Source organism: Melospiza melodia, unplaced genomic scaffold, assembly GCF_035770615.1.
Source record: "Melospiza melodia melodia isolate bMelMel2 unplaced genomic scaffold, bMelMel2.pri scaffold_28, whole genome shotgun sequence".
NCBI classification, from domain to species: Eukaryota; Metazoa; Chordata; class Aves; order Passeriformes; family Passerellidae; genus Melospiza; species Melospiza melodia.
In genome coordinates this window covers 11,323,060-11,347,443 of record NW_026948600.1, presented here as the reverse complement: position 1 = coordinate 11,347,443, position 24,384 = coordinate 11,323,060, and the positions used below count along the sequence as shown (strand labels likewise).

Below are 24,384 nucleotides of genomic sequence, written 5' to 3'. Positions count from 1 at the left end.
GAAAGCCACGTGGCCCATCTACGGTAGGCCCAGATTTGGTGGAAGGGTGGGGGAGCATCGAGCGACCTGTTTACCCCCCCCCCTCCTCCCCCCCCCACCTTTTTGGAGACAAAGAGAATGCAGCCTGTGCTGTTATCTTGAAACATGATATCATGTGCTGGCAGCACGGCTGAGAGGAGAAGAGGGGGGGCTGTGAGCAGCCCAGCGGCCTGGGAGAGCCTTTAACCCTTGTCGATAGTAAGAACTTCACGGAACATTACCTTTCCTAGGAAAAGGATAAGAGTGGAAGATGAAGGAAGAAACAGGCCAGTAAGGGGGTCTGGCAAAGAGAAAGAGAGATGTTGAAGAAATGGGGGAAGATGGAGTGGCAACTTTGCTGGACTCTTTTATTGTAGATCCATGGACTGTTTCCTGGTGATACAGAGGCTGCATTGCAGGGGGAAGCGGAGGCTCGGAGCCAGGAGAGTTTGGTGTTGAGACCCCTCGGCCCCAGGGGGTATAGAAGAAATGGGGGGGACAAAGGTCCCAGAGATGAGATTGTGCTCCGCTTGGAACGAGACGAGGCATCCTTAAAAAGGCCCACCCTGAAAGCAGGCCTCTGCCCCATCCCATGCCTGGTGGTGAGAGCACCTTGGCATGGAAAGGAGAAGTCACGAGATAGTAGGACTCCGGGCGGTGTGCTAATTGTGACAAGAAGGCCGTGGTACAAGGAAGGACTCCGTCTACTCTTCATAAGCTGAAGATTTTATTTTCTAAAGGGTGGTGCCAGACCGAGTGTGGATAATTTTGGGAGTGTGGATAATTTTGGGAGATGAATTGTACTGGGATCTGGAGGAGGAGGGGGAAGTGTTTCTGTGTAGTTTTCATTCTCCTTGTGATTTCTTTTTTTTTTGTGTGTGTGTGTAGTTTAGTAATTGTGTGTAGTTTAGTAATTGTGTGTAGTTTAGTTAATAAACTTTTCTTTACGTTTCAGCTGGAGCCTGCTTTGCTTATTCTTGTTCACATCTCACAGCAGATATCAGGTAGAGGGTAGACTCATGGGGGCTCTGGCTTTGCCAGGCCCAAACCATAACAACTGGAAAGGGCTCTGTGCTCTTCTTTTTATGAAAAAAACCCCATCCCTCTTCTCCAGGCACAAATGTTTTAAATTAGGACTCCACATTCATCATTTCAAAAATCCAAGAGCTGCTCCAAGAAAACCTGCCAGGACAGACAGGTCAGGCTTACCTTGGCCTCTGGTGGTTGCTGTTCATCAGCTCCTGAAACATGAGGGCTGCGTGGTTTACTTCCTATGGAGACCAATGTGACATTTGAGAGCCTTGTGAAATGAAGGGGCCATTGTGACACTGCCAAGCACCATGGATCCAAGGGACCATTGTGATACTGTGGAGCCTTGTGGAACCCAGGACATCTTTGTGGCTCTGTTGGGCCACACGGTCCCAAGGGACCAGAGCAAAGCAGCGGTGTGTGAGTTAGCCCAGCTGTAACTCAGTCAGACAGATTTTACCTTGGAAGTACTGGGCTCGAGTTTCAAGCCCTGGGAATAATTTGTTTAACTTAAGGTGAGTTACAGAGTTCCCCCATGAGACTTTAGTGTTGTTATGCTAAGTTGTCCAAGTTCTCCTCCCCTACTGGTTACTTGTGTCCCCTATATGGTTTTTGTTCTAGAGTGTTCTACCCTCGAGTGTATATATTGTTGCTTCGCCTTCATCTCAGGTCTTTGAATCCCACCCCTTGCACTGCGCTTGACTTCTCCATGTTTATTGTTTTTCACCCTGTTACTAAAGTTCTTTTTGGGCAAACTCATTGATCCTTCTGTAGGATCAATGAGGATTGTAGGATCATCGGGGGCTAGGACGGTTGGGACGGACAGAGACCAGAGATCTCTGAAGCCAGGTCTTGGAAGTTGTGGTTTATTGCATAGGGTGTGGGTACAGGGACCTTGTTTGGAGCTGCCAGCCACAGCTCAGAGCAGGCCCGAAAGAGGAGATCAAAAGAGACGCCCAAAATGAATGCCCAAAAGAGGAGGGGAGTTCCCATTACTATACAATAAATCTTCTTCTGTGCTGTATATTCTAATTTTCACTAACCAATATAGTACAAGATACAAATCTTATAGCATTTACATACAGCCGATAAGAATCATTACATTACCATACTGTGCTACATTTTAAACCCTGAAAACAACTCTTTGGACTCCTTCTGACAAGCTAGTACAATCTGCTCTGACCCTTGGACTTGTCTGCAAGCAGAGGGTATTGTTTCATCAAAAGAAGATTACCTTCAGCCGGCCATACCTTTCTTTTCCAGTTTTTCAGTAACTAAGGCTTGGTATCTCAAAGCTTGCTTTCATTTCAATCTCACTTATAGTTTCTATATTCTCAAAATCTTTTGCCAGGAAATCATATTTATAAGGCTTTCATGTTTCATCTTCCCCAGCATCTGCTTCTTTTCATTTTCACCATCCTTGCCCTGAAGTTGGGGAACCAGAAAGGTTTGTCACAGCCACCCTCATTGCAACCTTTGGCGGCCGAACAGGGACCCTGACATTCAGTCATGTCAGCTGGGGTTAGCTGATGGATAGGACAGTGCTCCTCGGGATTTTGGATTGTGCTGGGCCAGCAGATTCATCATTGCTTTGAGGGACCTTGGCCAGGATCTCCAGGGACAATGATGATTTGCACCTATGTAGGATTGCAGGTGGGTTTGGGGAAAGGCAGAACAATTATTGCCCATTTTGCCACTGTGTTTTTACAATATGAATCCACATCCCTTAACTGATTTGGAGTGTTCCAGTGGCTCTTCCACCTAAGGCAGAGAAAGAGAAAAATGGGCAGCTGGAAGTCCAAAGTAGAAAGCTGTGTATATGGATGCTTTAAGTTAATTCTCACTGATCATGACCAAGTATCTTCAAAGAACAAAATAAAATCAATTGTGAGGTGGATCATTAAAAATTTTCCAGATGCCTGTGAGCCTGACCGTCCTCCCTCCACCTTGGCTCCTCCACTTCCTGCTACCACAATCTTCTATTCTGCCCTGAATGAACCTCCAGACTCCACCCCCAGAACTGCAGGTCACGCCCCCACTTTCAATCATTCCACCTTCCGCCTGGGCCATGCCTCCAGAAGACCAGCCCTGAAGTCTGCCATCCTAAATCAAGGCCCTTCCTCCCCAACACCTGACAAAATGTCAGCGCCATTTACATCACCCTCCGGCAACAATATAACCCTATGCTCAAGGTACTAAGCCCAACTGTCACACTATTTCTAATCCAAATAATTCTCCTCCAAGTTATTCTTCCTCCCCAGAAGACAGTTTGTATTCCCCAGAACCACCCCACCCGTCAACCCCAGAAGATCCCCAGAAAGGATCTGGAAAGAAGCAGTTAAGGAAGGAGACTGGCAAATAGTCTCAAAACTCCTTGTGGCCCCCGTATGTTATGAAAGAAGGGGGCAGAATCCCAGGTAACAGCCATTGGCTTCTGGGAAAATAAGGGAGCTGTGTCGGGCAGGTAAAGACCATAGGAAGGACTTACCTTGTTTTAATGGACTAATGAGGGCCATGGTTAAAGCACATGTCTTAACCCGCTAAGATTTAAAATATATTATGACCATGTTGTTCTCACCTACAGAATACACCCTGTGGGAAGGGGGATGGAAGTGTTTGCTGAATCAATTAATAGCAGACTATGCTAATAATGAGGCAAGGGCGGAATTGACAATCAACCATCTAGCTGGAGAAGGACAACACAGCCTACCAGACGATCAACCAGTAAGTATCCCTAGAGAAGTATTGAATGATACCAAAGAGATGGCTTTGAAAGCTTTAATCCAGGTATCAGATGGTAGCACTCCCAATTTGGACTACCTTGGGTGGCTGCAGCTAAAGCTTTAGGACAATCAGACCATCTTGGGTGCCTGTTAAGTAAGCAAACCAATGCTACCTCTCTCACACTGAGTGGCGTTCTCTCAGAGAAATAGACCATCAGACATGCCACCTTGCAAAAGAGCAATAAAATTTTTATTCTGGGCACATGGGCATGGCTGTGTAGACTCTGAGGGCATGTGTTGCATGAACCTCTCCAGCCACAGCGAGTCAATCCATAAGGGCATTACGGTACTGAAGAAAGGGTTCAAGAATCTTCAAGTAGAAAACAATGACTGGGTCAATAAACTCCCCCAATCCAAGGGACTAAAGGGTTGGATGATGTCTACCTAAAACAGGACTATTCATTCTCTTAGTGGTTGCTGTAGTATTGTTAATTGTCCCATGTTTGTTTGGATGCTTTTAGAAAGTCTTACAAAATTCTTTCAGTTCCATCTTTATTGTAAAACAGAAAGGGGGGAAGATACCCAACACAGGCTCCTCATGGACTCCTTGGAGGAGAGAACTGGAGGTCAGGATGGCACAAAAACCTCTCAGAGACTCAGTGTGGGCAAGAAAATCCTTAAAATTACCTAAAAGTATTCTTAAATCCATAAAGTATGTTAAAAATCTTGAGTATCTTTAGGCATTAATGAGCCCTGCTAAGTTTCAGTACAAAGCTCTCAAGGGACTCGTTAAAATAGATAATTGGGGGCATGATTGCACAAAATTCTCACAGAGTCTGTATCAAAAGTGAAACTTCAAGTACCTTAAAATAACTGAAGTACCATGAAGCATTAATGAGCTCCACTGAGTGTTGTTACTGACAAAGCCTCTCCAGGGACTAAACACAGCAGATAATTGGAGGCCATGATTGCACAAATCTCTCAGAGATTCCAAGGCAAAAGCCAAACTCAAAGTCCTTTCAAAAACCTGCAATCCCTTCAGGGAGCATTAAAGACCCCCCCAGGGCCATTCCTGAGTAAGGCTCACCAGGGACTCCTTCCAGCAGATCCTTGAGGCCACTGGGATGTGGGCTTGGGGGGGATGCTGAGGGCAGGACAAGGGGCTGACAGTGCCCAGCCTGGCCGTGCCAGGAGGCCCCAGGGCCTCAGGACAAGGTGTCTCCTCACAGCCCTTGGTGGCACAGACACTGCTGCGGTGCCCCAGGGCACCAAGACTTGGCTTCTCTTTGTCCCCTCCTGTCATCACTGCCTCCAGTTCTCTGCTCTACGTGGGGACACTTTCTCAGTTGTGTCCCTCAGTGGCACCCATTAAAAGTCCAAGAAACTTTGGAGTTGGATTGTGACTTGGAGTTCTGGAGAGGTTTCTTCAGTTCCTTCTCAGGGACTCATGTTCAGGGCCTGAGCACAAAGCTCCAGAGGCTCATTAAAGTTCTTGTGCTGTGTCTGTGCTGCTGAGCTGGGCTGCGCTCCTGGCACAGAGGCAGCCCCATGTAACCAAGAAGAGCTTCAAAAGCACATTTCTCTTGATGAGCAGCTCTTCTGCCAGCCCAGCAGGGCTGGGGCACTGCCTGCAGCCACCCCGGACACAGCACAGAGGCACAGAGAGCTTCAATCAGTCAGGGCTGGGAAGGTGCTGAGAAGTGCCTGGGGCAGAATCACTGCCAGCCCTTGGCACAGAAACCTCTGGCGGCAGGACAATGCAGCTGCCGCTCCTGGAGCCGTCTCCTAAAGCTGCAACATCCCAGTGCATACAGATTCTGTGAGTACATTCTCTGATTGTCTCTTGTGCAGAGCAGCCAGGGCTGCCCAGGGCTGTCCTGCTGAGCAGGGTCCTGCAGCCCAGGGCACTGTGCTGGGGCAGGGACTCTGCTGCCTGCCAGGGACAGCTCTCAGCCAGCCCTGGCAGCTGCTCCCAGCACTGGATCTTGGTGGGACAAACAGCTGGTAAGGCTTGGCTGTGTTATCCTTGTGTGGTGGTGATGCTGCATTGTTCAGCACTGGTCCCAGCATGGCACTTAACTCCACAACATGTCCAAGTAGATTATACAGGGAGCACAGTGAGGAAGGGGTTCCATAAAAGGGGAAAACCTGCTTTATTAATCTACTGCTCTAGGTTGCCTGTATGTGAAATAGCACATAGATATTTTTAATATCTGAATGATACTAAAAAAAAAAAACAAAATCTCCCAGATATGAATAAACCAGGCAGTGCAGAAATCAGCCAAGCACCATTTAGAGGCAGCATCAGTGTTGCTTTTCCAGTCTCCTCAGAGTTGCTCTGACGTTGCCATCAGAGCCTGCAGAGCCAGAGCTGCCCCTGGGCAGTGCCAGAGCTGGGAGGGGTCTGCAGGGCAAAGCTGAGTGCCCAGGGCTAGGCTGGGCTCTGGCAGCACTGGCAGGGCCCAGCTCTGGGCACAGAGAAGCAGCTGCTGGCAGGGACAGCTCCAGGCAGCAGAGCCCTGGGCAGGCAGTGGGCGGAGGGTTCCCCCAGGCTGTGCTGGGATATTTAAAGTTCTCTCCAAACCCAATGATTCCATGATTACTATTTTTACAGATCCCCATGCCAAGGCACAGCAAATTTCCAACAGCAGCTCCACCAGCCACTTCCTCCTGCTGGCATTGGCAGACACGCGGCAGCTGCAGCTGCTGCACTTCTGCCTCTTGCTGGGCATCTCCCTGGCTGCCCTCCTGGGCAACGGCCTCATCATCAGCGCCGTAGCCTGTGGCCACCACCTGCACACGCCCATGTTCTTCTTCCTGCTCAACCTGGCCCTCACTGACCTGGGCTTCATCTGCACCACTGTCCCCAAAGCCATGCACAATTCCCTCTGGGACACCAGGGACATCTCCTACACAGGATGTGCTGCTCAAGTATTTTTTTTTGTTTTCTGGGCAGCAACAGAGTTTTATCTCTTGACTGTCATGTGCTACGACTGCTACATGTCCATCTGTAAACCCCTGCACTACAGTACCCTCTTGGGCAGCAGAGCTTGTGCCCACATGGCAGCAGCTGCCTGGGCCAGTGCCTTTCTCACTGCTCTGCTTCTCACAGCCAATACATTTTCCCTGCCCCTGTGCCATGGCAATGCCCTGGGCCAGTTCTTCTGTGAAATCCCACAGATCATCAAGCTCTCTTGCTCCAAACATTATCTCAGGGAATTTGTCCCAATTGCTGTAAGTGTGTGTTTAAATTTTGGTTGTTTTGTGTTCACTGTTTTCTCCTATATTCAGTTCTTCAAGGCTGTGCTGAGGATCCCCTCTGAGCAGGGACGGTACAAAGCCTTTTCCACCTGCCTCCCTCACCTGGCTGTGGTCTCCCTGTTTCTCAGCACTGCAGCGTTCGCTCATCTGAAGTCCCCCTCCATGTCCTCCCCATCCCTGGATCTGGCCCTCTCAGTTCTGTACTCGATGGTACCTCCAGCCCTGAACCACTCATCTACAGCCTGAGGAACCAGGAGCTCAAGGCTGCAGTGTGGAGACTGATGACTGGATGCTTCCAGGAACATTAAACTGCTGTCCAATTTCTGCAAATCACTTGTAATAAAATTTGTTTTTGATACGTTCTGTTGGTTTCATTTTGGAGGTTCCTTTTCTTTGTTTTACGTTTTTAATCTTGTCTGATACTCTTAGATTGGATGTGACCAACATGTGTTCTCTAGTTTATATACTTTTAAGAAAGCATCATCTTAAAGTCATTAAGTACATCACAATAACTTATTATATTCATTAGAGCAATGATCTTTGTATCAATATAATTAGCAAAAGTTTTACAGAAATTTAATAAGGGACGTATACACATTTACGCATGCACCTAGTCTAGCTTACAAAAATTTACATGTATCTTTTCAAATCTGTTCCCATGCTGATGCTTTGTCTTCTTCGTTGCTATGGATACACTCTAAAATCATCAATTGTTATTTCATCCATTACCGCAGCTTTTTTGAAAGCTAGCTGTCAAGCCCTTCTGTATTTTCCGCAGAGAAATGGCACTGAAAATGCCATTTGTCATTTTGTTTCTCTCCACACTCACTGTAGCACAGAGTGTGTCAATGTGGGGCTGCACCCTCAGTGCTTTAAAGCAGCTAAAGGATGTCCCAGCAGAGTTTTCTGCAGATATGCCCTTTTGTTGCCTTCTCTGGAGCTGCAACAGCAATGTCTGTGTGCAGAGCTGGAGGCAGATCAGGGCTGGCCCAGCAGCTGTGCCCCGCAGCAGCACCAGCACTTGGTGTTGCCAGTGCTGCTGCCGTGGCCCTGCCCCGCTGCCCTGGTGGCCCTGGTGTTGCTGCAGGGCCGGAGTGCTCTCGGGGCCGGGCACAGCCCTGGGGGTGGCAGTGCCGGGGCTGCAGCCAAGACAGGCCATGGGCACTGCTGGGGCAGTGCTGATGCCTCAGGCCAGGGCCAGGGGGCTCCAGGCTCCTTGGCCAGGCTCTCTCAAGAACACACCCAGGCCAATGCTCAGCACAGAAAAGCCCCGTGAGAAGCCCCAGGCTGGCCATGGGGAGGCTGGGGGCAAACAGCATAGCTGGGGCTCTTCAAGGGCCCTTGGGGAGATGGGAAGGAGCAGCAGAGCAGGGGCTGATCCATCCCCAGTGCGCTGCACAGCCCAGGGCAGTGTCCCAGAGCGTCCTCATGCAGCTGCCAACAACATCCCCCCTCTGCAGCCCTGGCCTCTCCCCCAGCTCACACAGGTGCCCCATCCTTGCAGGCACAGACACGGCAGCACTGGCTCAGCAGCCCCTGTTTGCATTGCACAGAGCAGGGGGAGCATCCCCATGCTGTTGGTGTGGGGACATGAACCTGAGGGAGCACAAATGCCATCAGCCCCTGGGGCCAACAACCTGAGGGAGCACAAATGCCATCAGCCCCTGGGGCCAGCCCCTGGGGCTGGGGGACACCAGGGAAACTGTTCAGCTTTGTCGTGGCCTCTGCAGTCAGCCAGAAAGTTTGTTCCCATTAGCTGGGAGTTTCCTGTCCCACTGCAGACGCTGTTGCTCAGAGCCAGGGCTGCCCGGCAGCCACCTCCAAAATGCCCTGACCATTTCCCTTACTTCACCTTTGCTTTCTGTACTCTTTGCTTGCACAAATTTGTTCCTCTTGCTCATCTCTCTCCCCTCCCCTGCAAACAGGCCATCCCTGTTTGCCCTTTCCTCTCTGGCCCCACTCCCCACTGCAGTTCCTGACCTGGCCCCATGGGAACATCCCTTGGGCAGCAGGATCATCCTACAAGTGCTGCAGGAATTGTCTGCAGGCTCCTGCAGTGCCTGGTGCTGCTTCCTTGCCAGAGGCACCCCAGGCCAGGGGGGCACATCTGGGCTGCTGTGTCTGGCTCTGGGGCTCCCTGTTCTGGGCAATGAGGAGGAGCTGCAGAGGCTCTGCAGGACTGACAGGATGGGCTTTGGGGCTGGCTGGAGAAGCTGAGGCACCTGGGCTGCTGGAGCTTCTGAAGAGGAGGCCCAGGACTCATTGTGCAACTGCTCCAAGGGTGGCTTCAGAAAATCACAGAATCACACAGAATGGAAAAGACCTTGGAGAACATTAAGTCCAACCTGTACCCTGACACCAGCTTGTGTCCCTGAGCCTCCTCTTCTCACCAATAAAAAACCCAGGCTCCCTCAACCACACCACACAGGACTTGTTCTCCAGACCCCTCCCCAGCCTTGTTGCCCTTCTCTGGACATGCTCCAGCCCTTCCATGTCCTTCCTAAATTGGGGGGCCCAGAACTGGACACAGCATTTAAGGGGCTGCCCAACCAGTCCTGAGCACAGAGGAAGAATCCCTGCCCTGCTCCTGCTGGCCACACCATTCCTGATCCAGCCAGGAGCCATTGGCCTTCTTGCCCACCTGGGCACACTGCTGGCTCATGTCCAGCCTGCTGTCCATCAGTGCCTTCAGGGCCCTTTCTGCCTGGCTGCTCTCCAGCCACTCTGTCCCCAGCCTGTAGAGCTGCAGGGGTTGTTGTGGCCAAAGTGCAGGACCCAGCTCTTGGTCTTGTTGAACCTCACGTTGTTGGATTTGGGCCCTGGATCCAGCCTGTCCAGGGCCCTCTGCAGAACCCTCCTACCCTCCAGCAGATCCACACTCACACCCAGCTTGGTGTCATCTGCAGATTTGCTGATGCTGGACTCAGTCCCCTCATGCAGATCATCAGTGCAGATACTGAAATCCACACAGGCTGGCTCTGATCCCTCGGCCATCCTGTGGGTGCCCTGTGATGGCACTCAAAGTGATCTGTTCCATAACCTTGCCGGGCACCCAGGTCAGGCTGACAGGCCTGGAGTTCCCCAGATCCTCCTTCCAGCCTTTCTTGGGGATGGGCTCACACTGGCACTTCCAGCCCTCTGGGCCCTCCCTGCTGAGACAGCACTGATGGTGAATGGTGGAGAGCAGCTTGGGGAGCTCATCCACAGCTCCCTCATCCCCCTGGGATGGATCCCATCTGATCCCAGAGACACCTGTGAGCATCTGAGTGGCTCAGCAGGTCCCCAGCTGCTTCCTCCTGGATTACAGGGGCTGTTCTGCTTCCTGTGCCCATCCACATGCTCAGGAGAACACTTGTCCTGAGGACAACCTGTCTGATTTTTGAAAATTAAGACAAGGAAGCGGTTAGGTACCTCAGCCTTTCCCTCATATTTGGAAACCATATGCCCCCCAATAATGAATGGATATTGGCCTTGTACCTCCTTTTGCTATTAATGTATTTATAGAAACATTTTTATTATCCTTCACAGAAATGGCCTGGTTAAGCCTTAAGCTTTCACCTCTCTAACTTTCTTTCTGCATGACCTAAGAACATCCTTATACATTTCTTGAGTTACCTGCCTCTCTGTCCAAAGGTGATGCACCTTCTTTTTTTTCCCCAAGTTCCTGCAAAAGGCCCATCACATACAGAACGTCACCTGTTGCCTAAGGTACAACTCACACGAGAAAAATACAAGAGTCTATAAAGTAAAAGAGGGAAAGCAATCTAGTAAGGTAAAAGAAGAGAAGGCTGAGAAGGCTGACAAAAACTGGGACCCCCTTGACCACTTACTTCCTCCTACCCTTGGAGTACCTCAAATCCTTCCTCCAGTTCCTCTTGCTGTGGAACCAATTCCTTCTCCTCTCCCAGCTGTCATTCCTTTACCACCTCCTAACCCAGTTATACCTCCACCACCTTCCCCTCAACCCTCTACTCACTCTCTTTACCCTTCACTACTGTTCCCTTACCTCTACAATTTCATGCACCCCTATTCACCAGCAAGTTCCTGCTCTGCCTCCCCCAGCACAAATGAGAAGCCAAACAGCATCTCAGAATCTCATGCCCAAGAGTAAAGTTAACCAGTCAGCCTCCACAGCTGATGTTGTAAAACCCAGTCCAAAGTGGGTAAAGTGGAAAAATTGTTCCCCCTCAGAGAAGTTCCCATGGGTGGGGTGGCCAGTGAGATTGGCCAGTAGGAATAGTAAATCAAATAATCCATTTTTAGCCCCCAATATTTATACATGGGGAGAATTGAACTCCACCTTTAACATCCTATTTTCCCCAGAAAAGACTCGATTAATAAGAACTGCAGGAATGAAAATTTGGGAGCAAGAAAACCAACCCAGGCCCCCAGGTGACAAAAAAAATGCCTTTAGTGGAGCCTAGCTGGGACTCTAATCAAGAAGAGGGGAGAAGGAACATGAGAGATCACAGGTCCCTGATGACCAGAGGGATAAAAGAATCAGTCCCTAGAGGGAGTAATACCAGGTTAGCGTTTGATGGCACCCAGGAAAAAGATGAGACCCCAGCACCATGGCTTAATAGGCTAAAGCAAAACTTCCAGATTTACTCTAATGTTGACCCAGACAGCCCAGAAGGCCAATCTTGGGTTCCCTGCAGTCGGGGGTGACCCCAAGAATCCTTTTTTCTCAGCCTGATGTTTCCAAGATGGAGTCTGAATTCTTCGGCTCTGGTTTCCAAGGTTATTTATTGTTTCTTATCTATAACATTTTTTCTCTGGCCTGCCGAGATGCTTTTAGCAGGTCAGACAGAGGCACACTCCCCATCCCAGGGCTGGTGTCTACATTTTATACTATGAACTACGTGTACTTTATTTATCATTATTTCACAATACCTATCACCTATGTTAGACAGTCTACTTCTACTCTAAACCAATCCTAAAATGCCACCATCACCAAGAACATGGAGACTAAGAAGAAGAAGAAAGAAGAATAGGACAACACCTAAGTCCCTCCATCTTGCCTCCTATACCTCCTCTATATAAAAATCTCCAAAATACCATTTTATACCCTGTGACAGATTCATTATCATTCTACTTAAATTTTGTGACTTGTAATTCTTCATACAAGGGTGGTAATTTGCTCCATGGGTTAAGATCAAAATCCCAGGCGTCTTTGGCTTCCTGCCAGGACTCCCCAGCCCGCTGCCAGGGATCCTCAGCCCCCTGCCAGGGCCACATGTCCTCCAGGGCACCCAGAGGTGTGTCCTGGGTTCCGACAGGCCAAGTCCTTCTCAAGGTACAATTTGTCACTACATCCTGGCAAGATATCAGATGAAAGTTAAAAAGAATAGAGGACTGGCAGGAAAAAAGTATTAATGAACTGCTGTGAGAAGCCATAAGAGTATATATAGGAAGAGAAGAAGAAAAGACAAAAAATAAAAATTAAAATTATGGCAGCCATAGCCAGAGAAAGTGTGGGAGCCAACAAATACAGGTCAGTAGAACCACTTAGAAGAGACAAAGGTTTTATTGGACCAAAAGGGGCGAGGGCTCTACCCAGTGACAAATATTGTTATTACTGTGGAGAGAAAGGACACCTAAAGAGAAATTGTTAGAAACTCCAATTAGATGAAGCCATAGCCTGGGAGCAAGAAACTCTAGAGAAAAACTTTAAAAGAGATGAGAGGTATGCGGAATAGGTTCTATGCCCTGGAGAATTTAATGAATCATCTAGAAGAGCCCTTTGTAAATTTCGAGATTGGTCCCCAGAATGATGAATTTGAAGTTTTAGTTGATACCAGAGCAGACAAGTCATGTGTGACTAAAATACCAACAGGAATCACAGTTGGTAAAAAGGTCTGCAAAGTACAATGGGCCAAAGGAGAACCATTTGAGGCCCAGATTATAGAAGATGTAGAAATTAGATGAAATTCAATAGAGTGTTGAGCTAAGTTCATTTACATCCCCCCGAGTGAGGTTGTAATTTATTAGGACATGATTTACAAATCAAATTGAGAACTGGAGTAATGCCAAAAGAAGGAAAAATGGTAGTACAAATAATGGTCTTAACAAAGGGAGACATAGATGAAATCAACCCAAATGTGTGGGCAGAGAAGGGAAAATTGGTTGTTTGAATAGTTCACCAGTAGAAGTAGAGCTGCAGAAAGACATCTCCCCCATTTGGGTAAGGCAGTATCCAATTTCCCCAGAGGGAAAGAAAGGACTAGCCCCAGTAATTGACCAGCTATTAAAGGTAGGATTTTAGCACCATGCATGTCTCCACATAATACTCCCATACTAGCGTTGAGAAAAGCTGATGGAAGGTATCAATTACTACAAGATTCAAGAGAAGTTAATCAAAGAACGGTTGCGAGGCACCCGGTAGTACAAAACCCGTATACATCGTTTGAAGCCAAGTACCTGAGGAGCATGCATGGTTGTCAGTCATGGATTTAAAGGATGACTTCTGGGCATGTCCCCTGGCTGAAGAGTGCCAGAACTGGTTTGTCTTTGAATGGGAGGACATTGAAAAGAAAAGAAAACAGCAACGAAGGTGGACACATCTTCCCTAGGGGTTTAAAGAACCCCCAACCTCTTTGGCAAGCTTTAGAAGAAGTCCTAGAACACTTTAAACCTGAGAATGGGGTGCCTATTTTACAATATATTGATGATTTACTTGTATGTGGGTGAGAACAAGACAAAGTTAGAAGTTCTAACATACTAGCATCTAAATATCTTAGGGGAAAAAAGGCCTAAAAGTATCACAAAAGAAACTGCAATTTGTGGAACAAGAAGTAACATATCTAGGACATATAATGGGCCAAGGGTATAAAAGGTCAAGCCCCAAGAGAATTTTGGGAATTCCGTCCATCCCTGCCCCAAAGACCAAAAGAGACGTTAGAAAATTACTAGGTTTATTTGGGTATTGCAGATTATGGCTTGATCAGTATACTAAAAGTGTTACATTTCCATATGACAAATTGATAGACTCAGAGCCTGCAACCTGGACCTCAAATGACGAGGAACAGCTTCGGAATCTGAAAATTAAATTGTCTTCTGCCCCTGTACTGAGCCTACCAGACCTTATAAAGAACTTTGACCTATTGGTAAACGTGGAAGAGGGGATAGCTTGCGGAGTCCTTACACAGGACTGGGGAGGATGCAGGAAGCCGGTCGCATCTCTCTCCAAGTTACCAGATCCAGTAGCCAGAGGGTGGCCAGCCTGTGTGCAAGTGATAGAGGCAACAGCCACCCCAACAGAAGACACACAGAAACTAACCTGAAAGGGGAAGATCCAGGTTCATACCCCACACAATGTGAAAGATGTTTTAAGTCACAAGGCCCCTCAGTGGCTAACTGACGCCCAAATACTAAACCATGAAGTCATCCTAATAAGTACCAAGGGCCTCGAATTAGTCACTTCAAAATGTTTAAATCCAGCCCAGTTCCTCATGGGAGAGCTGTAAACAGACCTGGATCATGATTGTTTAGAAATTATGGAAATGCAGACTAAAGTGAGAGAAGATTTAGAAGATGAGCCCTTCCCATGTGGGAGAATTTTATTTACAGGTGGATCATCACAAATGGTAGCCAGTAAACAGGTCTCAGGGTGTTCAATCATAAATGGGCAGAACATGCAAGTTGAGGAGATGGGAAAGCTACCCTCAAATTGATCTGTCCAGTGCTGTGAAATCTATGCCCTGAAGAGACAGCTAGATTTACTAGGAAAAGATAAAGGAACAATCTATACCGACTCCCAGTACGCATTCGGAATTGTCCACACATTTGGAAAAATATGGGAAGAATGGGGGTACATAAATTCTAAAGGCAAAAATTTAATACATTAAGAGATAAGAAAATTAGTACTAGAGTTCCTAAGGAAACCAATAGAGATAGCCAAAGGTCACATAGAAGGTCATCAAAAAGGAGACACCCTTAAAATAAAGGGAAATCATTTAGCTGATCAAGTAGCAAAAGAAGTAGCCTTGGACCAAGGTAGACCAATTAAAATTCTTAAGATAGAGGGAACACCTAGTAGAGAAAGAAAAGAGGAAAGACCCATCTTTGACGAGAACGAATTAAGAGAGTTAGAAAAGATGAGAGGACAGCAAAAAGAAAATGGAGAATGGTGGACCTCTGATGGATGGCAAATTTTAAATAAAGCTCTAGCCCGAAAGGTGATGACAGAGTTATATGAGTTGACCCATTGGGGAATACAAGGATTATGTGACCCCTTTCCAAGGGATCAAATGTGCATAGGAGTACCTAACATAGCAAAGGCAGTCACCAAGGGATGTTTAACTTGCCAACAAATTAATCAGAAAGTAATGAGAAGAGTACTGTCGTATCTGGGGGAAGAGAGTTGTCCTTGCGGCCGTTCCAAAGCGTGCAGGTAGACATCACAGAAATGTCCCCTGTCCAGGGACACAGACACTTATTAGTGACCGTGGATCACCTCACCCATTGGGTAGAGGCGTTCCTGACCAAAACAGAGACAGCCCAAGCAGCCACAAAAGCAATCCTAGAAAACATCATTCCCCAATATGGGTTGATAAATAATGTCGATTCTGACCAAGGTCCACATTTTGCTGCCAAAGTCTTACAACAAGTTGTTGAAGCCCTGGGAATGAAATGGAGGTTGCACAACCCATTGGCATCCCCAGAGCTCCAGAAGAAAGAATGAATAAAACCATCAAAAACATGTTAACTAAATTAGTTACAGAAATCCAGATGAATTGTCCTAAATGTCTACCCTTAGCACTGTTAAAAATTAGAACAATGCCTCGAACAGGTATAAGAGTCTCACCTTATTGAAATGATGTTTGGACTCCCCTTCTTGAGAACCCTGTATAGCACGGAAATTTATCCAGAAGGACAGACAGCCACCCAAAAATAGGTAAAGGCCATAGGAAGGAGATTCAAAGATCTTAGGAAAAAGGTCCTTCAAACCTCTCCCTTAGACACTAAGGGACATAACATCAATCCAGGAGACTGGGTGTTAGTTAAATCATGGAACTCTGCACCTTTAACCTCTAAGTTTGAAGGCCCTTTTCAGGTCCTACTCACCACCAATACAGCCATACAACCCAAGAGAAGGGGTGGACACATATAACCCAGACTAAAGGACCTGTACCACCTCCCACTGAAGAGTCAAAACCAACCACATCCCCTACTAAGCTTTCTAATGAATGGATTGTGACTAATCACTCAGGCAATCTAAAGCTAACCCTCCAGAGGAGACCTAAAGACTATTGGAGACTGTCTATAGTCAAAAACTTGTTAAGAACTGTTTAAATAATCAAAACTTGTTAAGAACTGTTAAAAATTGCAGTTAATGTTATTTCTATTTTACTTTTGAGTTTGAAAAGCAGATACTTTCCTGTTGCATTTATTATTAGTTAGTGTTTGTTAATGAATGTACAGGTTTTAGTTTGTGTTGGAGCCTTTGCTTGTTTTGGTGTCTATTGTGATTTTGTAGGATTAGGCTTTAAGAGTAAATACCTCGTTATTTGTTTGGAGTATTTTTTCTATAATTTTGGATACCGATAATTCTTAAAGTCATCTGACCATTGAGTTCAAGGGTTTTAGGTCATGTTCTTGTGTGAAAAAGTTTAAATACCCCAGTGAACTCCAATCTTAGTGTACAGAGCAATCTCCTATAAAACATCCCTCAGGGCAAAAATAAATTAGTAAAGAAAAGTCAAATGTGTTGACACTGAGAGAATAAAAACTCTGTACTAAAACCAACGAGCTCTTCTGTAGGAGAAAAGCATAACCAGGAGGCAAGGTTGGGTGAGTCTACAGTCCGCCTAAAAACAGCCACTCCAATCACTGGGTGCAGCTCAGTAGTTGTAGAGTTTAGGGAATGCCTCATACCAGACTCCTGGGAATGCTCTTACTGATCTTACTGGTTAACATCATGCTGGGAAGTCAGAAGAGCCCATGTGCTAAATGCTACTACCCCCTTTACAGAGGGGAAGAAACCGGATCTTTAATACAAGTACATACAAATTTAAACCTAAACTGTGCCAACCTCTCTCTGTTAGCAACCTGTCTAGGGGAAGGAAAGACTTACTGGATTTCACAAAATATAGCCACTTACCAGCAAGGACTGCCTGGGGAGTGTCCTATAGGAGATGCTTGGCTTTGCTTTGAACATAAGCCAAATCAAAAAGGCACAGCAGACTTAGAGAAAGAAGTAACAACATCAGTAAATGAGAAAGAAGACCTAGAAACATCTCGTGGGAAAAACTTGTTCATAGATTTAGTGGAAAAGATCAGTAAAGAGTTAAATGTTACTAATTGCTGGATCTGTGGAAATACACAAATGGCCAAAGTCTGGCCTTGGGAAGGGATCAGCTTAAGACCAATAGATATCTTAAAATGGACACAAACAAGACAAAAGGTACCAGCTATTGGACAAAGAGGAAAAGAATGGTGGGAATTAAAGTCTAAAATAATTGGAGAAGAGCAGTGTATATCAAAGAAAGGGAAAATGTATAAATTTATAAAACCCCAGTAGGAGAAATGTCCTGCAAGAGATATTTAAAAATAAAACATCCAGTAGCTGGGTAGGTCCCTAGAGAACCCAATAAATACTGGAAGTATTATTAATTATTTATATACTGGAAGTATTATTTATATACTGGAAGTAGTATTTACTAAATTAGAAATATTAAAATTATTCATTTATTAAAACAATATTTATTAAATAATAGTAAGTAATATTACCTTATTAAAACAATAATTATTTTAATAGTAAATAATAATAATATTATGTATTACATCACATATTAATAAAATATATTATTAATAAATAATATAATATATTAAATAATTTATAGTATATATATTAATTAATAATACTGTACATTATTATAATATTATAATATATATTATTATAATATTGAAATAACAATTGATAGTATAAATTTAAAATATTTAATTATTAATAATGAATATAATATATATATTATATGCTGTATAATATTATATAGTGTAATATAATATAATAAATAATTAACGATTAATAAATAGTAAATATTATATATTATATATTACATATTATATATTATACATTATATATTATATATTATATATTACATATTACATATTATATATTATATATTATATATTATATATTATATATTATATATTATATATTATATATTATATATTATATATTATATATTATATATTATATATTATATATTATATATTATATATTATATATTATATATTATAATATATAGAAATATAATAGTATATATTATATTTTAATTTATTATTTATATTATGTTATTATTTTCTTTTATTATTATTATTCCTTTTTTTTTTTTTTTCCGAATAATAGATACTGTAAATCCATTGGGAAGAAAGAAACGGTGTGTCCCTACCGAGAAGGAAAAGGAATAAATCAAGGAATAAATCAAGGAATAAACCCATTTTGGGAAGTTAGAGAAATAGCCAAATACTGGGAATTTCCAATGACTCTCAGTGATGCTTCTTGGAAAGCTCCAGAAAACCTGGTTTGGATATGTGGGAATGTGGCTTACACTGAATTACCCGGGGAGTGGAGCAGCACTTGCACTATCGGAATTATTAAAGCCTCATTTTTCTTACTCCCAAAAGAGTCTGGATTGAACCAAGGGGTCCCAGTATGTGATGATTTGAACAAATCTAGCTGACCAAAAAGAAACTTAATTGAAATTGGAGGAACACAGATACGGAAAAACACAGTATGGACCCCCCAGGAAATAATTTTCACTTATGGACCGGCGACCCAGGCTCAAGATGGGTCCTGGGGACACCGGACCCCAATTTATACGGGGTTAAATCGGATACTGAGATTACAGGCAGTACTCGAGATGGTATCAAACTGAGCCTCTCTAGCTTTAGACCACATAAATGATCAACTATGCCAGACTAGAACTGCGGTGTATTAAATCAGACTAGCAGTAGATTATTTAATATTTGTGGAAAATTTAACTCCCCCAGTGCTGCTTAGAAATGGATGACTGCAGTGAAGTCATTAGAAATATCTCAAAGGAAATCCGGAAGTTATGTTGGAACACAAGAGTGGACCCCTACATTCGATACCAGCTGGTGGGACAATTTCTGGTCATTTAAAGGAAACTGGTGGGAAAAACCAACCTTTTTCATCTTATGTGAATTTGCTAGTTTGATCCTCCTACCTTGCATGCTCCACTGTATAATCCGAGTTGTAGCATCTGCTGTACAAGCAAGTGTAATGATACCAAGAGAGCTTAATAAGAAAGAAGTAAATGTAATCATGATAATGAATGATCAAGAACATCAAGATGCCAAGCAAATTCACAACCAATTTTAAAAATTTTACTTTCAAGAAGTATTTGCTAATTGATGCATGCTTGAGCCCAATTGAACAATTAGAGGGGGAAATTGTAGAGAATACATTCTTAAGGGAGTTCATATAAAGTTCATTGTTAAAGGAGTTAATATAAAGTTCCAATGTTAATTATAGATTGTTTGTTGAGTGTTTAATAGATATGTCAAGTTCCAATATTAGGTAAAGGATTTATAATAATGTAAATCCCCTCACTGTCAGGTGTTACCCCCACTGCTCCTGTCAGTGTTCAGAAGCACACAATCACGACAATGATTCTATGCAGGTGCTTTTATTGAAGAGCTCTGGGTGTCAGGGGTACAAACACAAATCTGTCTCCGACATGCATTCAGGATGAACATGTTTTTATATTCAATCCTCATATAACTTTCATGTTCATTATTAAACTTATATTGTTGTATTGTATACATAGATTTCATCCAAGCATGGGCTCCTCGTGGCTCCCCTTTAAATTTCTGAAATAGTTTCTCATGATTCTTTGTATGATTATACAATAATTATATTTAATTACTAAACAATCATTACATCTAACAATTACATCATTTATCATATACTGCTTATGCAGGTGCAATTTCACATGATCTGGCAAACACAAATTCTAACATTTTCAGAGTCTATTTTAAACATTTTCCAGGGCCCCACTAAGTCTATAGCTTCTTTCTAATTCCCCAAATTTCATGATTTTAAAACCTTTTACTGTCACTCCCACTCATCTAAGATGGCGAACCACTTGACACCATAAAGAAGAGGATTATGTCATAATAACCAAATATGAAAATGCCATAAGACCTAGTAGAAAAGAATGACCTAACGAAAACCCCTAGAACAACAAGCCACCATGCAAATGAAGAATTAAAATAACACCTCTAACCAAAGAAAACATAACCATGGTCAGAGCTTTTTGCCTTCATCACCCTAACCAGAACAGGCCAAGAGCAGTACAGGGACCATGGACCTGAAACCAGCAGTGCCTACCCAGAGACTCTTGAAAGGAGAGACAACCCAGCCCTGCCAGGCCTTGCTCAGCACTGCAGTTCCCTGCTCAGAGCCTTGGGCTCCCTGAAATCCTGTCCTCAAGGATCTGCTCTCACCAGGCCCTGGGCAGCCTTTGGCACTCCCTGCCCTCCCTGGGGCCCAGCCATGCTCCAAGGCACTTGGAGTTTTGCTGCTGACTCCTTGAGCAGCTTCTTCATCCTTCTCTGTATGCCTGAGGCTCCTGGAGCCAGCCCCAAATCCAGCGTGGGGCTGATTAAAATACAGAAAGCCCTCAGGAGCTCTTTGTCTTCCTTCCATTGTCATCCAGTCTCCAGGGCTTGTGCAGGGATTGGAGTCAGTTTGGAGTTCTCTTCAGGAGGGAGATTCCAAAGTGCACATCAGGATTTTTGGTTTTAGTCAAGGAAATATTTTTTTATTTTTATTTCAGAGAAGAGGGGACAGAAACATTCCTCAGGTGATCTTGATGCTGAATGTCTCTATAGGAGGTCTGGGCAGGGAGAAGAATGAGCCCCTTGCAGGCTGAGCCTGTTTGGACAAGCTGTTCCTCACCCCAAACCTCACCATATCTCACATCACAATACATGAAAAAAATTTAAGCATTTTTCCTTCTAAATAAAATTTAATTAATTAACCAAATTATATTTATATTATTCTAACTGTGATAGTATTATTCAATATTTTACTACATACTTTTTATATTTATATTTAAAAATCAATATTATTTTAGCAACCAAAAAAATTATTTCTCATTAGTTCAAAGTAAACACAATACCATTCATTAATTAATTAAGATTTATGGACTATTTATTTCTTCCTCTTTATGGTAACTAATAATATTTGTAGTCCTTTTGGCACCATTTTTATAAACTTTTTTTCTAAAAGGGTCAAGGGGCAGCAGTTTGGACTCCCTGGAGACATTTCTGGGGCACATTTGGGGCAGTTTTAGGTCTGAAGAGGGAATTCAGAGAGAACTTGAGGGTCTGGAGGACACTTGGAGAAGCCGGGTGGGCACTTGGAGGGGCACTCAGGGATCCCGAGGGACAGTTCGGGATCCGGGGCAGCACTTGGGGGTTCAGGGGAGCCCTTGGAGGTCAGGGAGGGGAATTTGGGGTCCTTCGGGGTCCGGGCGGGCCCTTGGGCGAAGCTCTGACGGGCGTCTCTGGGGCGCGGGGGGTGATGGGAGTTGTAGGCGCAGGTATCATACGATTTATTAGGGCCGCGGAGCATAATGGGAGTTCTAGGCGCAGCTGCAATGGCTCTCGGTGGCGCGCGGGGCATTATGGGAGCTGAAGTCCCAGAAGTGGCTCGATTACGATGTTTAGGGGTCCGAGACGGCTGTTAGGGGACACTTTTGCGTCCGAGCCGCGACTTGAAACCATCACGGGAACTTAAAAAATTCGGGAGTTCTTGCGGGGAGCTCGGGGAGCTCTAGCCGTGCTCTTTACGGCGCGGGTCACGGCAGGAGTTTTGGGCGCGGGACTGTTCTGAGGGGCTCTGGGGCCGCAGGGGATGAGAGGAGATGAATTTCCACAAGTGGCGCAGTACCGGGCATCTGAGGGGTTGGGAGCACTCAGGGGGTCCGGGGCGCTTTCGGGGGCTCCCGAATGGGCGGTGAGGGGGCATTGAGGGATCGTGGAGGGTCTGGGGAACACTGATGGGACAGATGGGGGCGGATCCTGGGGGGGGGAAGTACTGTGGAGCGCGGGGCATGACAGGCGTTGTAGTCCCGGCTCCATTGGGCCGCAGCGGTGATGGGAGTTGTATGCAAGGAGAAATAATGGCGCCCTTTTGGGCACCGCCCCTAAGCCCAGATTCCTTCTGATGATTGGCTGGGAACGGTGATGGGTGGGAGCCTCGGCAAATGGGATGTGGTGGAGGCGGGAACAGCCAAATCACCCTCCTACAGTCCTTCCAGAGACAGTCCAGTCCATTCCCAGTACAGACCAGTATAACCCCACTAAAGCCCATTTCATTCCAAGTAGAACCCCGTTCAACCCCAGAGTCCCTCCAATCCCTCCCAGTGCAGCCCTGTCTGTCCCAATACACCTGAGTTCATTCCCAGTCGTTCCCAGTTCCTCCCAATGTGATCCACAGGATGCCCCAGTGTCCCCAGTTTTCTCCACAATGCCACCAGTGTCCTCAGGTTGTCCTAGTCCTCCCCAGTGACACTCCCAGTATGTCCCAGTCTCTCCCACAGCGTTCCCAGTGTTCCCAGTATGTCCCAGTCCTCCCCAGTGTTTCCAAGGACAGTTTCATTTCTCTCGGTGGCCGTGGCAGCCAAACCCAGCAGTGGGGTCAGTGCAGTGCCCATGGCCACAGCCCCTTGCAGGGGCCCAGTGCAGCTTGGGCTGATGATCCACCCTCACAGCTGGCCCAGGGCAGCTCTGCAGTGCCTTCAGTGGCACCTGGGGCTGGCACACACCTGAGCAGTGTGTCTGTTTCCACTGGGGAAACTCAGCAGTTTCAGATTGCTTCAAAAAACCCCAAAAAGTGAAAACCCCTCTTAGGCTGGGTGCAGCCAGCTCTCCAAGCACAGCAGGGCCCAGGGCAGTGAGGACAGACAGGATGGGGCTGGGCAATGTGGAGCAAGGTTGTCCACACTGGGTCAGAGCTCCAGGCACAGCTTCTGTGAGCAGGCCAGAGTTACTGAGGAGAGACCCTGGGTCAATATCAGTCACACAATGCTGCAATCATCTCTGCTCTAAAGAGAAATAAAATAAAATACTTCATTTAAAATAGGAATGTGTATTTTTATAAGTTCTTTGAAATTTTTCTCCAAAACTGGACTAGGAAAAGTTTAATGAGCCTCTCAGGGTTTTGGGTTGCTTTCATCAGACTCAGTGCCTGAGACTGTGTTCAGAAAACTTCTCAAGAACTCAAAATTAAATTGAAACCCTGAACTTTCCTGAAATTTTAATGCCTCCCACTGAGGAACACTGAGAAAGTATCCCCAGGTTCCAGTTAGAGCTGAACACTGGAGGCAGTGATGACAGCTGGGGACAAACAAGGCCAAGGTCTCTGGTGCTGAGCACACCCGGATGTGTTTCAGGAATGCAAAGGGCCAAGGCCTGAGCCCCAGCCCCTGGCCAGGCAGATCCTGTCCCTCCCTCCTTGCTCAGGGCTCTTCCCGGGATGGGCACTGGCATGTGGGGATGTGCAATGGCAAGGGCAGGAGCATGGGGCGGCCCCTGCCAGGCTGCTGAGCAGGAAAAAGGAGGCAATGAGGCCCCAGGCCTGCAAGGGTCACTTGTCTCCTGCTCCTGCCTCAGGCCCAGGCCCAGCAGCCATGGCCAAAGTGCTGCCCAAGTTGCCTCTGGCAGGGCTGTCTTGCAGCTGCTGCCCATCCCTGTGCCCTGTGCAGCCCAGGCTCTGCCAAAGTGTCCCTGCCCTGCGCCTCTGTCCCTGCAGGCTGTTGGCATCCCCCGGCTGCCCCAGCTGGCTTGGCCTTTCCTTTGCTGACAGCTCTGCTTCCTGCCTAACTCTGCCTGCCCACACAACACTTTGGGCTGATGCCAAAAGGGTTCATTCCATGTTTACCCTGCCTGTGAACTTTCAGCACAGGAACAAGATATGCAGGGTCTGCTGGGTGGAAGACAAGAAGAAGAAGAAGAAGAAGAACAAGAACAAGAACAAGAAAAAGACGAAGAAGAAGATAACAAGAAAAAGAACAAGAACAAGAACAAGAACAAGAACAAGAACAAGAAGAACAAGAAGAAGGAGAAAAACAAGAAGAAGAAGAAGAAGAAGAACAAGAAGAACAAGAACAAGAAGAAGAACAAGAAGAAAAAGAAGAAGAAGAAGAAGAAGAAGAAGAAGAAGAAGAACAAGAACAAGAACAAGAACAAGAACAAGAACAAGAACAAGAACATGAAGAAGAAGAACAAGACAAACAAGAACAAGAAAAACAAGAAGAACAAGAAGAACAAGAAGAAGAAAAAGAAGAAGAAGAAGAAGAAGAAGAAGAAGAAGAAG

At 45.6% G+C, this 24,384-nt stretch overlaps 1 protein-coding gene across 1 annotated transcript in view; it reads left to right on the top strand.

Moving 5' to 3' along the window:
• The window catches only part of LOC134433905 (olfactory receptor 14J1-like), a gene marked incomplete at its 5' end in the record, with an annotated part of 92,915 nt that overhangs the window by 18,928 nt on the left and 49,603 nt on the right, over positions 1–24,384 (top strand). The window lies entirely within an intron of this gene.